Here is a 14,055-nt window from a genome sequence, read left to right as displayed (position 1 = left end):
CAGATAGTGCTTTAGATTTTGGTTCTAATGGCAGGAAGCACAACTGTTTCTGACGCTATTTCATAAATGTCTTTATATCATTTTCCTGATGCCAACGAAATGGAACTGTGCGACGCTTAAAGAGACAGAGTAGTCATGCATTATATTGAAATTTAGTGCAGCTGTAAAGCAAGATATAATTTAAGGCTAAACTGTAGGACTTCTAATTTTCAGAATTTTTATCCAATATTTGTATCTAAGCAGGGATCTAATACTGCCAAAAAAAGCTGACTGTATTATGAACTATGTTTTTCATTCTCTCTTTTCAAGTCTATTTTTTCTCCTACACCTTTTGTCTTTAGCTTTTTCTTCCCGTTGATGTCCTTGCACAATACCATCAGCTGAAACATCAGTGTGACAGACGTACAGGATAAACTGCAAGATCTTATCAAGTCCACCAAGATCCTCCCATTCACAGTCCTCTCTGTTCCACACTGATGCTAGAACAAATCCTGTGGACATCTCCTGCTCTGTGTTCAGTCATCCATGTAGGCAAGGCATTGAGAGACACCTACAAAAAACAACTAGCTTTTTCCTCTGCAAAGCACATTTGAGCTGTACCTAATTTTTTTTATTTTTTTCTAAAAAAAAATAAAAATAAAAAAAAAAATTCTCAAAAACTTCTGATGATAGGGAATACAACCTTCTTAAGGTAAATTATCCTGGTAGCTAAATTATCTTAGCAATTGAAGAAATTTCTCTCACATAGCCCAAACAGCCATTGCTTTCAACTAAGCAGATGGAAAATACAATTTTTAATACACTTAGAAAAAATAATAATATTTAATTCAGATATTCCTTCAGGTCTTGCTTTTTTTTTTTCCCCTCTAAATCTTTAGTTTTTTCTCACAGTTGTGGTTGCTAATATTCACCTCGTCTTTGCTGTTCTCCCCGAAGTCTTTCCAGCTTAGTCATATCTTAAAGGTGCCTCACACCGGATCTGAAGGCTTTGACTGCCAGGTAGAGCAGAATATTTGCATACTCTTACATCCTTTTTATTTTTCTAAGAATGCCATTGGCCTAGTTTTGGGCAGTACTGAGAGCTCATCTCATCCTTATAGACAGGAATTTGACTAGAAATACCTTGAGCAGTCACCATCATAAGAATGAAATTAGCCAAGGACACTTTGCTGGTCTGCCTTTGCAGTAAGAGACCTACTCTTGTAATCCACGTAAACCAAGTGAAATACCCAAAGCGTTCCAGGTGCTTCTTACAGCTTTTTGTTTGAAACTATGAAGTGGCAAAAATAATCAAAATGTCACTACACCAAAGCACTGCATTTTTTATAGTGTTTTATGCTGACAAATAGGACAACAGGAACAGAAAACAAGTATATTTGGACTCAGATATTGTTTGGGCCCATTTCCATGAACAGTTATAAAAAACAAAAATAATTTCAAATTATGTAATCAAAAAACCCCATGCAATTATACATATATATACACACATATATCTACCTATCTTGAAACCTTTTTTCTTCTCCTGAACAATAGTATTGTTGTGGTTTAACCCTAATTGGCAATTAAGCACTACACAGCTGCTCACTCCCTCTGCCCACAGTGGGGTGGGGGAGAGGATCGGAAGAGTAAAAGAGAAAAAACTCATGGGTTGAGATAAAATACAGTTTAACAGGACAGAAATAGAAAATAATATTAGTATTAATAACAACAACAACAATAATAATGCAATTGAATTGTACAAAACAAGTGATGCACAATGCAATTGCTCATGACTTGCTGACAAATGCCCAAACAGCGGCCCTGCCAGCTTTCCTCCTAGTTTATATACTGAGCATAACATCATATGGTATGGAATATCCCTTTGGCCAGTTGGGGTTAGCAGTCCCTGCTGGGTCCCTTCCTAACTTCTTGTGCCCCTCCAGCCTTCTTGCTGGCAGGGCATGAAAAGCTGCAAAATCCTTGACTTAGTGCAAGCACTGCTCAGCAACAACTAAAACCATCAGTGTGTTATCATTATTCTGAGACTCAACCCAAAACAGAACACAATACCAGTTACTATGAAGAAAATTAACTCTATCCCAGCTGAAACCAGGACACTACCCAGCCCTTATTCTATACCATTTACATCGCCCCGAGGTCCCCCACTTTCCAACGTATCCCAATTAATCACCGCTACCTTTCCTGTCTTTTGACATATGCAAACAGGTATCATTCCCTTACTCTATGGGGCACCCCCATGAAATGTCTGTTAAGCTAATTTATTCCATAACTTTGGACTCCATCTGTCATAGTAGCTGTTCAAGGCAGGAAAGATGGTGTGTGGTATTGAATTGTTGCATGCTGAAGCCTGCTCTAGTTCCATCGCCACTGTGCTTGTCCAGTTCTATCATCAAAATTCATGCTTCATTAATTTGGGCAATTCTACTATACCATTGATATGGCATATAGCTGCCACAGTAGTGATGAAATATGGTATTATACAGCAATTAACATCATACAATTCAAATAACCTGCTATTCTCACCCAGAATCAAACCCCCTTGAGGTACCCATCGGACTTCCCCGTGCCCTTGCATTTCCCACCAAGTGCACCCAGTTCCTTGAGCAAAAGCAATCCAACCAATAGGTTTGCCTTTGTCCAAGGCAGGAACAGCCCAGACTGTCTTTCCCAATATATTCTGTATGTGCACTACAGGGGCTTTAAGCCCTTCATACGTAAAATGGGGATGTAAAAGCTGTGATTGGGCAGGGTCAGCCCAACTGGCAGATCCCCTAGTGTTGAATAACCAGGTGGCTGAGATTGTTGTGTGATCAGTGCAATCCACTTACTCCATGTAGCATCAGTTGCATGATGTGTAGAGGGGACCCCCCCCCTTCAAACATCCAGCCTAGCAGTGGCAACCAGGATGCCAGGAGGAGCTACACTTCAGTACCAATCACTTCCAAAGCAGCTCAAGCCCTTTCATTAGTATCTCTTTTTCAGCTGGAGTATAGCAGGCCTCAGATCTTCTGTATCCCCTAGTCAATGCCCTAGGGGTCAACCTCAAGGCTCCCCTGGTGCTTCCTGCCAGAGGCTCCAGCTAGGGCCATTCTCCCTGGCTGCGGTGTAGAGCACATTTTTAACATCTTGCCCTATCTGGCCCAGCCCAAGGGCTACTGTGTGAACAATCTTCTGTTTAATTTGTTCAAAGGCTTGTTGTTGCTCAGGGCCCCATTTGAAATTGTTCTTTTTCCAGTTCACTTGATAGCAAAAGATTACAATCAACTGTAATTTGGAATATGTATTCTCCAAAAACACAACACAAAGCTTGTGTTTCCTTTTTGCTAGTTGGAGGAGACATAACTGTTACTTTTTTGATTATATCCGTTGGGATCTGACAAAGTCCATTTTGCCATTTTATTCATGAAAACTGCATCTCCTGTGCCGATCTCTTGACCTTACTTTGTTTTATGACAAAACTGGCTTCGAGAAGGATTTGAACTATTTTCTTCCCTTTCTCAAAAACTTCTGCTGTATTGCCCTACATTATAATATGATCAATGTATTGCAGATGTTGTGCAGCTTCACCCTATTTCACTGCAGTCTGGATCATTCCATGACAGATGGTACAGCTGTGTTTCCACCCCCGAGGCAGTCGATTCCAGGTATACCGGACACCCCTCCAAGTGAAAGCAGACTGTGGCCTGCACTCTGCTTCCAAAGGGATTAAGAAAAATATATTTGCAACATCAGTGGTATCATACCACTCAGCTGCCTTTGAATCTGTTCATATTCAAGTTCAAGCATGTCTGGCACAGCTGCACCCAGCAGTGGCATGACTTCATTCAGGCCACAATAGTCTACTGTTAGTCTTCACCCTCCGTTAGACTTTTGTACTGGCCGTATAGGACTGCTAAAGGGTGAGCGGGTTCTGCTGATCAATCCTTGGCTCTCCGGTCACCTCATCAGCTTATGGATGGGAATCGGGAAGTCTCGGTTAGTGCAATATTGCTACCAGTTTGTTGTGGTAGTGACTGGCACCTGTTCTTTGACTGTGAGCAAGCCCACAACCAAAGGGTCCTTCAAGAGACCAGGCAAGGCAGGCAGCTGCCCAATTTCCTCTGTCTCCAAGGCAGCTATGCCAAACACCGACCCTCTCCTGAGGCAGTCTATGCCAAGGATGCATGGAACCTCTGGTCCAGTCATTTTTGACACTCATTCCCAGTTATGCTCACTTCTGCCTCCAACAGAGCCTTATACTCCTGTTGGTCTGATATGCCAGGCCATTGAATCCACACAGTTCAGTAAACCTGGTTGACTCTTTCTTCCAGCTGGCTGAAGGCAGGGCCCCTCCAGTCTTGGTCACAGTATTCCTTACTCACTTCTTGTACATATGAATCAAAAGTCCCTTTACTAAGATCAGTAGTAAAACAAGCATTTCTAATCCAATCGGGGAAATGCCCACTGAAGACTAGAACAAAAAATTTCCTGGAAGAACCATTCTGAGTTGCTGGACCAGTTCCTCCACAGCCAAGACGCAGGCTCGTAGGGAGGAAGAGAGACTTTCTTCATACTGTCAGAGCTGGCCAGCCAATTCCTTCCACCCTTTGTTCCTCTCCCTTATTCCAGGTCGTTACTGCCGATGAGTCTGCAGACAATACAAGTGTGCTCCACGCAAACTTTTGCCACATGGGTTGTGTGCACTGGCCTTCATCTGGGTCTTTGGATAACTGCTTGCTGTCCAGGTCATCATAAATCGCCTCCAGCACAGTTAATTCCCTCAAGTACTGGATACCTCTGTCCTTGGTGGTCCATTTACATGGGTGACATAAAATCTTCCTTGAAGGGATACTCTTCCCTCATGCCTGACAAGAGTTGCCTTCAGAAGCTGAGGACTTGTGCCCCTTTTCCCATTGTTTTGTCAATACCCCCTTCCCTAGAAAGGGATTCCAGTTGCTTGGCTTCCCTACCCTCTAATTCCAGGCTACCAGCCCTGTTAACACAGCATCGGAGCAGCCAGATGACAACGTGCTTGCCTGGACAACAGCTGAAATCGTTCCACATATCTTGCAGCTCACTCATGGATAGGAATCACATGGTTACTGCTTCTTTTATGGGTTCTGTCTCTCCCTCCTCCTCTTCTCACGATGGCTCTGCTTCTTCATCCCTAACTAAATGAGCTGACCTTCGTACATATTTCTTCTTGTGTGTAGGGGCAACTGATACTAGCATGGTTTGGTTCTCTGGTTCAGCCTGTCACAGGGGTTGGAGTAGCTGCAGTACGTGTTGCAGGGGTCAAAGAAATGGCAGTGCCTATAGCCAGGGTTGGAGTAGTTGCAGTGCCTGTCACTCTGTCATCAGATCCACAGACCTTCTCTTCTTGAGGGTACTGAATAGTGTTGAACAGGGCTCGGTAGGCATGGGCCAGGCTCCAGCACATCGCAGTGATTTGTGCCTCTCTGGAATTGCCAGGGCGACAGCATACTTTTCCCAACTATTTTACTAGCTTTTCTGGATTCTGCACTTGTTTAGGGGTGAAGTTCCAAAGCATTGGAGGTGCTCCCTGTCCTAGGCACTTGCCCGTACTATCCCACATACTCTGACAATCATAACTATCCAGTTTGGGGCAGATCTCTGGGTGGTACTCTTAAATAGTTGTTTAACCTTAAACAAGACCTGGAACACATTCAAAAGAAAGGGACATGCTCGTTTGAACATCCCAAGGATATTAAAAATTCTCAAGAACTATTGTAATTAGCCTGGAGGAGAAGGGGAAGATGAAGGGAGGTGTCTCCCCCACGGATTGGGTCTCCAAGGAGAAAAAGTAAAATGTATAATTACTAATTCCAATAGGTGGTTCCTGAAGTACAGAGATGACCGCAATGCTTAGTAGAAATACCAGATTAGTTACATGATCAGTAGTTCTATCATATCGTAAGCCAGCGTTACACAGTACAACAACATGATAACCTTAGCCCAGTTCCCATGAGTGATATACAGCACAGGTGATGGGATCACCATCCCTGCAAGTATTTAAAAAACGTGTCGATGTGGTGCTTATGGACATGGTTTAGTGGTGGACTTGCCAGTCCTGGGTTAACAGTTGGACTTGATGATCTTAAAAGGTCTTTTCCAACATAAAATGATTCTATGAATCTAAAATTATATGATCAGGGAGCATATACTGCAAGTAAGCTACTACATGACACTATAAGAAAAGCACACCAACTCTGAGCAAATAAATCAACATTGTGGTCAGTGACTATTGAACTAACATAATGAATGCTTATAACAAATTTGTTCTAATGTGTTCCTAGTCAGATTTACTGTTATCTCAAACTGTCGTGTCCCACACTGGGTGCCAAAAAGCACTGTTGTGTTTTAAACCCAGCCAGCAACTATGCACCACACAGCTGCTCGATCACTTCCCCACTGCAGCCAAATGGGGGACAGAATTGGAAAAGTAAGAGTGCAACTGCTTGTGCATCCCCAGCCTTCTCGCTGACAGGGCATAAGATGCTGAAAAGTCCTTAACTTTGTGTAAGCACTGCTCAGCAACAACTAAAAACATCAATGTGTTATCAACATTATTCTCAGACTAAACCCAAGACACAGCGCTGTAACAGCTACTAGGGAGAAAATGAACTCTATCCCAACCAAAACCAGGACAAGCAGTAACACACAAAAAACCTACCAGCAGTCAGTTCATCATGCAGAATGTATTGAAAAACATAATAACTATTGTTTAGAGTTGCTGTGAACATTGCCAATAAACCCATTTCATCCCTCTGAAAGTACTTCTACAAGCATTTCTTGCTGAGCGTAAGAGCTACTTTCCTGCCTGCCTCTCACTGCTGGTCACTTACAGTATGACCACTCTCAAATGAGTTTCCCTTGTGTTTGCTATTTCAGCTTTCTTGAATCTTTCCTTTTAACTGAGGTATTCATAACAAAGGGCCTTTTACTGCCCAAGATCAGGCCTTGGGGTTAAGAAAAATAAATATCTATTCTCCAAAATTTTAATAGGAAAAACACAATAGAAAAACAGCTGTTTGTGAGAGACCAGCAGCTGGACTATATTGGGAAAGATAGAGCAAGGGGAATGAGTAGCTCTGAGAAGGGCGGATAATGAAAAAGCTTTAAATAAAAATAGAATACAGAATAGCCATTATTAAAATAGAATGAGCCTAAAGCAGAAAAAAAACCCCCAAAAACACCAACCTGTCAGCAAACTTTCTATCCTTCCGAACAAAGGAACTGACATCCAACCAAATGCATAAAGCAGCCACTAAGACCCCATTATTTTCCCCAGATAAAAATATAAGGTACATGCTCAAAGCAATGCCAGAACCTATTCACAGTACTTGCACATCAGATCCTTCTCCATATGGAGTTTACATATTACACATGCATTACCAAGTCAAAAGAGATTTCAGAAAAGAATTATGAGACCCAGACAATCAAATATTTTCATAGGAAAACTAAAATAACTGAAGCAATAAAAAGCAAATTATAAACCACTCAAGAAAAAAAAACCCTAATGTTTCTCTTGGTGATCTAAACAGAAACACTTTCTTTTCAGAGAAGCAGTCATAAACACAGTAAGACAATTGATGTGCTTCAGCACACTTCTGATACACATTTCAAATGCACAGTATCAAAGTGGAGAGTCCAAATATCGTGAATGAGTCCAAAGACCACCAGAACGTGTTTTTAAAGAGCAAAACTACAGGTTTCCCCCCTCATTTTTACACTTGTTTTCTAGTATTTGATGTTTAAAGGTTAAAGTGAGTCACATTCCTCAGAGCTGAGGAAAAGAAACTTACCACCCCCTAATCATTGTTGCATCTTTATGAAAAACACCAAGGAGAATAAGGTTGGTGATAGAAAATTGTGAGAGCAGAGATCCATGAGAGTGCTGTGAAATAAAAAAACTGAAGACAGTCTGCACCAGTCTTGCTCCAAAAATCCTCTGGAGCCAATGCAAGTGTCATTGGAGTTCAGCAGACTCAGGGTCACATCTCAACAGCATACTAATGCAAAACTAGCCAGGCTATCTATCACCATTCCTCTACTTCCTTTTTTCTCTCTCCCTTCTTTCACTTTGCTTATTTTAATAGATTTCACCAACTAACTCAGAGCCTCATAAAAACAAGTCAAAATGGTACAAATCCAAATTAAGCATGATATAACAAAGAACCAAATAGATGAATGGCAAAAAATATAGAATGGGACAGCACAGTTACAGAATAGGTCACATACTCTGCTACTCTGAAGGTTAAATTTTTTCACTCCTTTCTCCTTCTTTGCTGTCATATAGGAATTAGATTTCAAAAAACATTTAAATGGAGTGGGGAGTTGACAAACAGATTTAAGGAAGTAATTTGAAATACAAAGGGTGTAAAAAAAAAAAAGATGTAACTATTCGAAGGGATAAGAGATCAAGTTCAGGATGTGTCTGCATCTGGGCAAGACTGTTGAATGATATTCTTCATGTAAAGCTAGTAATGTATATCAGCTTAGAACAGTATAAGTTGGAAAAGACCTCCTGAGGTCATTACAAGTTTATTCCTCAATTCAGAGCACTGCCAACTTCAAAGTAACATTAGGATTTTCATGGCCTTGCCCACCCAAGTTTTGAAAATCCACCAGGAAGAATGAACAGTCATTCCGGGCAACTGTTCCAGGGTTTGACCACCCTCACCATGAGGAGGTTTTTTCTTTGTGTCTAATTGACATTTCCTTTGCTGCAACATCTTGTCCTTTCACTGTGCGTGTCCATTAAGAGTCTGGCTCCATCTGGCTGTAATGACCCATTAAGCAGCCGAGGACAGCACTCGGCTCCATTCTCCTCTTAGCTTCCTCTTCTTCAGCCTGAAGAAATCCAGGTCTCTTCGGTGCCTCCTTGTGCATTATATGCTCCAATACCCTACCCATCTTGGTGGCCACCCCCTGGACACGCCCCAATTTGTCTATGTCTTTCTTATACTGGGGTGAGGGTGGGGCAGGGGCTAGAACTGGGCACTACTCCAACTGCAGCATCTGAAGTGTCAAAAAGAGGGGGAAAATCACTCCCTTTAACCTAGCAGCTCTACTGATGCAGTACAGTGTGCAGCCAGCCTTCATTGCTGTGCATATACTTCCGAGATCCTAATAAAAGAGCACTCAAACACGGAAGGACTGTGAAATACAGCAAATGCTTTGAACTGGTCCAATCCCAAATATGTAGTAACCTCACGTGCCAAGTGACTACTGGAAGAAGTTACAGGAGCAAACTTGACATGCCGGGCAATGTCTCCCAACAGCTAAAAACCACAGCTCAAGGACTGGTCTGTTGTATAAGCTTTTTCTACTGTCCTGAGAAGGAATCTACTGTGGATTCCTTCTTAAATACAGGCTGGTGGGAGCAAGGTTTGTTTAAAAGAGCACTGAACTATCCTCTCTAAAGGATTTCAGTCTTTATTCGTCTGCAATGACTTTTGAGATATAATGACATTTCTAAATAGATGTGTATCTCCGGAGAAGAACTTCCATATAGTCTCTGCTCTCCATCAGAAATGCTGTCTTCTGGTCAAAGTGAGCAGATACACAGTAAACACAAATTTAGTGTGAAACTTTAAACTTGTTTAAAAAAATTAAACAAAACCTGTTTATACTATATAACGATTGCTGCCAAACAAGTAAGTGTTAATAAACTTGATCAGGAAAAATTTAAAACTGAACTGAACCCCCCCCCCCCCCCCCCATACTTCCCTTTCCATCTTGAACATTCTCAAAAAAAAAAAAAAAAAAAGAAAACTCTGTTGATGATTTCAGACACTTCCATCTGACTGGATATATAAACACGACTTCTGTCTTAACCACTACAAAGGGATAAAGAGCTCATTGCAGGACTCTGACTTAAGCTCAAAATAACAAGAGTGCTTCATTTTAGCTTTTACAATAGAAAATAAAGATTTCTTTGGGGTAATACAAACTTTCCAGTGACTGAAGCAGGATAAAAAAAAAAAAGTTTGCCATTTTCTGTAAAACTCAAAACTTCAATTCCAAGCTCCTAACTTGTTCTGGTCAAGTGATCATCCACACCTGTGCAAAGCCCCTATGCTGGAACAAGGTGCAAAACTGGGCACATCTGGAACTTTTTATGCATGAAGTTTTCCATAGTGAACATTCCTTATCAACGTTCATAAACATAACCAATCTGAAATTCCAGTTGCAGCTAAGCAAACATTAATCAGAACTGTAGATATTTTCTTTGATAAAAGGATGTAAAACTGCAATAGAGAAATAGCAACTGAGAGTCAAAAATATTTCATGAAGCCAAAATTCAGATATGGAGTTCAGTGACTAAAAAATAGTTTGATCTTTTTGCAGAAACACTCATAAATTCAACCTTAAATAGCCAAAAGCAAAGTCAAATAGCTATTTCTTTTCAACTGTACGAGTCCCTTTTCTTTCTTCGGTACATCATGCACACAGCAACGTGTACCTCTTTCAGCCAACCTCACCTTTTAGATTACTGCAGCAAGCCAGCATTCTCTGTCACTGATTTGACCTTCACTTCCTTTATAGTTTTGTAATGGTCTGGTGATTTCTTTAATAGTTAGGTATAAGGAAGTCCAGATCTGCAGTATTAGGAGTCTATGTACACAGCACAATCATCAACAGGAGCCCTAAGGTTGAAACGGGAGTTATTCACATGCACTATACTATAGCTGTAACTGCTAAAGTATCATGGATCTCTAGGTGTTCCTTAGAAACTTCAGGGAACCTGAAGTGCAAATACCAAAAATTCACATGGGATGCTTTTGTCAGATTCTTAAACATCACTGAAACTAGAATCTCAGCACAAGCCTTGCAAGTATTTCAGACATTGTTATTAATATAGTAAAACCCTTATAAAACTCTCAAGATTAAATTAATGTATAATATACTTAGCTAATTAAGTAAAAATCATTGACATTATCATCACTGGAGCAAGCTTTCATTGACCAGTCTAGCCTAAGGGCAGGATACTGTTAATAGCCCCATTTGAACACTACTGCCTTCTGGAAATTAAACATTTTGTTGTGTCAAACGTAAGATGAATTTGTATAATTACACATCATTTTCAAAACAGTAAAAAAGCAAGAGTCCAGAAAAGACACAAGTCCAAATTAAGTGCCTGTAATTTCTCAGATTAGTCAACTGAGTTTAAAGCAAAATAATTTTCTCTCCGTTCTTCACAATTACCTTTTTTTCCCTTCCAAATCCATTAAATAGGATTTCTACTGTAACTGTCTCTTTCAATCTTGGAATAATAAGAACTTTTCTCTACTTCCTAACAAGATACTGGACATTTATATATACATATATATATATAAAAATAAACCACAGATTAATTGAGCAGTTTCTCTTTATGATCCAGCAGTCAAAGTCTACGCCAAGAAACTGTAACCCTCAGTTTGTTTTTCTGCCTGAATATTTAAATGAGAGAAAACGTGCTTCGATCACAAGAAGTTTGTTGTTAATGCAGCCTTTTTTGTTTAGATAACTATACAAAAATCTGCTGGCTGACCCCTAAACACTTGCGTAAGTGAGGTTATCTGCAGGACTAGGCATGAATTTAGAGATGATAAACTTGCAGACTGTGATTTCCACAATTTTACATTGCCTCCATCAAATTACTTACCACATGTAAGGGGTAAATTCCTTAAAATTTGAAACTATGGAGATTATTATTAACAAGAAGATAACACCGAATTACTTGGAAGAGACAATTGATGAAAAAGTTATGATCCAGCTTTCAACAGTAAAATAAATGATTATACACAAGTTACTCATAAATAAATGTCATAAATGACTAGTTTATAACGCAGAATTCTCTTAATCAGATACACCACTGAATTACTAATCAACAGAAAGCAGATAAACACAGGTGTGAAATTAGCTGTCTGTCAGATTTAATATTTCATCCTTAAAGATAAATAGCATTGAAAAATATCTATGGTAATTCATGTTCTAAGTTTTCTTATTTAAAATACTTCAAACTTTATTATGTAATTAGACAAGTACTGTTAGACTTCAAAAACTATCGCACCACAGATGGGGTTGAAAAAAATTAAACATGGCTAAGATGAAGTCTAAACATAAATAAGTTTCCCAATATATATAATTCTTCAATAGTATTTCAGGCCATTTTAAAAACCATACAGTCTTGATGAACTAATCACACGATGTACTAGTAATAACATGAATCTGCTAGACTTAGATATGCTTTGTCTTACATGAAGTTTTATGGTATAGATTATCTAGCTTAGTTTCATGATGTCAATAATCCAAGAAAAATTGATGTAACATCTAAACTACCTGGAAGAACCTGAATATTTTGAGATACATCATAAAACATTTTTACACATATTTTTTATCTTCCATCTTCCGAAGGCACACAAGACTTTCTCTAGGGCTGTAACTTTAATTCCACCTGGTCCCATAGCATTAAAATAATAATTAAATTTTTCATAACAACATTAAATTCTGGATGTGAAGTTACATGCTTTCGCATAATTACACAGAATTTAAAACCTACAATAGGAAACAGCTAAATAATAACATTGATTTCAGCAGAATGAAGTACTCTTTCTACACATTTTTGGAAATGTGTCTGCTTTGAAAGTAGCCCAGATCAGGAGATCCTTAAATGCGCATGCAGAGCAAATACAGGAAATTTAAGATTATCTATTCCCTTGGTTTTATCTTACTTCGTCAATTAAGAGAGATCAGAAAATATTCTGATAATGCTAACGCAATGAGTTGCAGCATAAATAAATTAAGAAAATTGGAAAAGACAAGTATTCATGTAAAAAAATTAAATTACAATTGAGACTGAAGAAGAAACAGTCTCTCAAACAAAGATTCAGGTAAATCCCCAAATTAGCATTGCCTCATGTTGCGGGCAACGAATGGGATGCTTAGAATTACGACTCAACTTAAATTTCTTTTTATTAAGCAGAAAAATCAAGATCAATGGCATCTTGCTGTTGAAACAATAATTAGGTATACAAAAGAACTAGCAGCCCTAAGGAAATCCAGGTGTTATTTTAAGCAGTTCTTCAGCTTGCTTGTTCAGCTAAGTAGAAGCCCAAACCCTGCTTTTAAAAGGGCCTTTGAAAAGAATATTATTGCTGATGCACAAGATCAAATGTTGCAATAAAACTGTGTTCCCCGTGACTTCATGTCCTTGCCATGACATTTTACTCACACTGCTCAAACAGCTTCCAAGGGTTATGCTTGTATGTAACATATTTCCACAGTGGAAAGAAATGCTTCTATATACTTTGCATGGTAGGTCTCCTTACTGTAATAGCTCCACAATCCAATTCAGCTGATTTGGAAATAAGAGAGTCTATCATGAAAGAAAAGGGATTTTCCTACATAGAATCTAGCAAAGGATCCACAAATATACAGACAGGAGGAAAAAAAAAAAAAAAAAAGATAAGAATGGACTTTGTGAGAAAGAGCCTGGTAACAAGAATCTAGCTAGGACTGAAGAGACCAACTCACAAAAAGAACCTAACTTGTTTAACATCAAGTAAGGTAACAAGTACCAGGGGGCAACAAGCACCACAGAATCGAAGTACAAAGCTTAAAATAGTTACATCAAAATGGTATACAGAAACATCGAGAAGCTGAAAAAGAATATAATTAGATCCAGAGAAAGAAGATACATATAAGAATTTAAAGGTCTTCTGCTTTTTTTTTTTTTTCTTTTAAGAGTTGTAAGCATTGGCATTGCAAAACATCTGCTGAAGTTCACATAAGCATAGCCACAAATGAATGCTCAGTTTGTGTTTACTGAAACACTGAAGGTCTTTGGAAGTGCTACTAACTTCATATGAATTCCCTGGAGAGAGTACACTCAGAGTATAGTTAAATGAAATACTCATTCACAGTAGGAGCTTGGTCTAAGTGTGGGAAACACAGCATCAATACTGTATGTGAAAACTGAGAGAAGCATGACTCAGATGTTTATTTTTTTGAAAGATGGGGAACTTAAAATATACAACAGTAGGAAGTGAAAGATCAGGATCTCAGTAT

This window comes from Falco rusticolus, chromosome 6 (assembly GCF_015220075.1).
Source record: "Falco rusticolus isolate bFalRus1 chromosome 6, bFalRus1.pri, whole genome shotgun sequence".
NCBI classification, from domain to species: domain Eukaryota; kingdom Metazoa; phylum Chordata; class Aves; order Falconiformes; family Falconidae; genus Falco; species Falco rusticolus.
The sequence above is the reverse complement of the archived record's forward strand: the minus strand, read 5'-3'. Positions refer to the sequence as shown.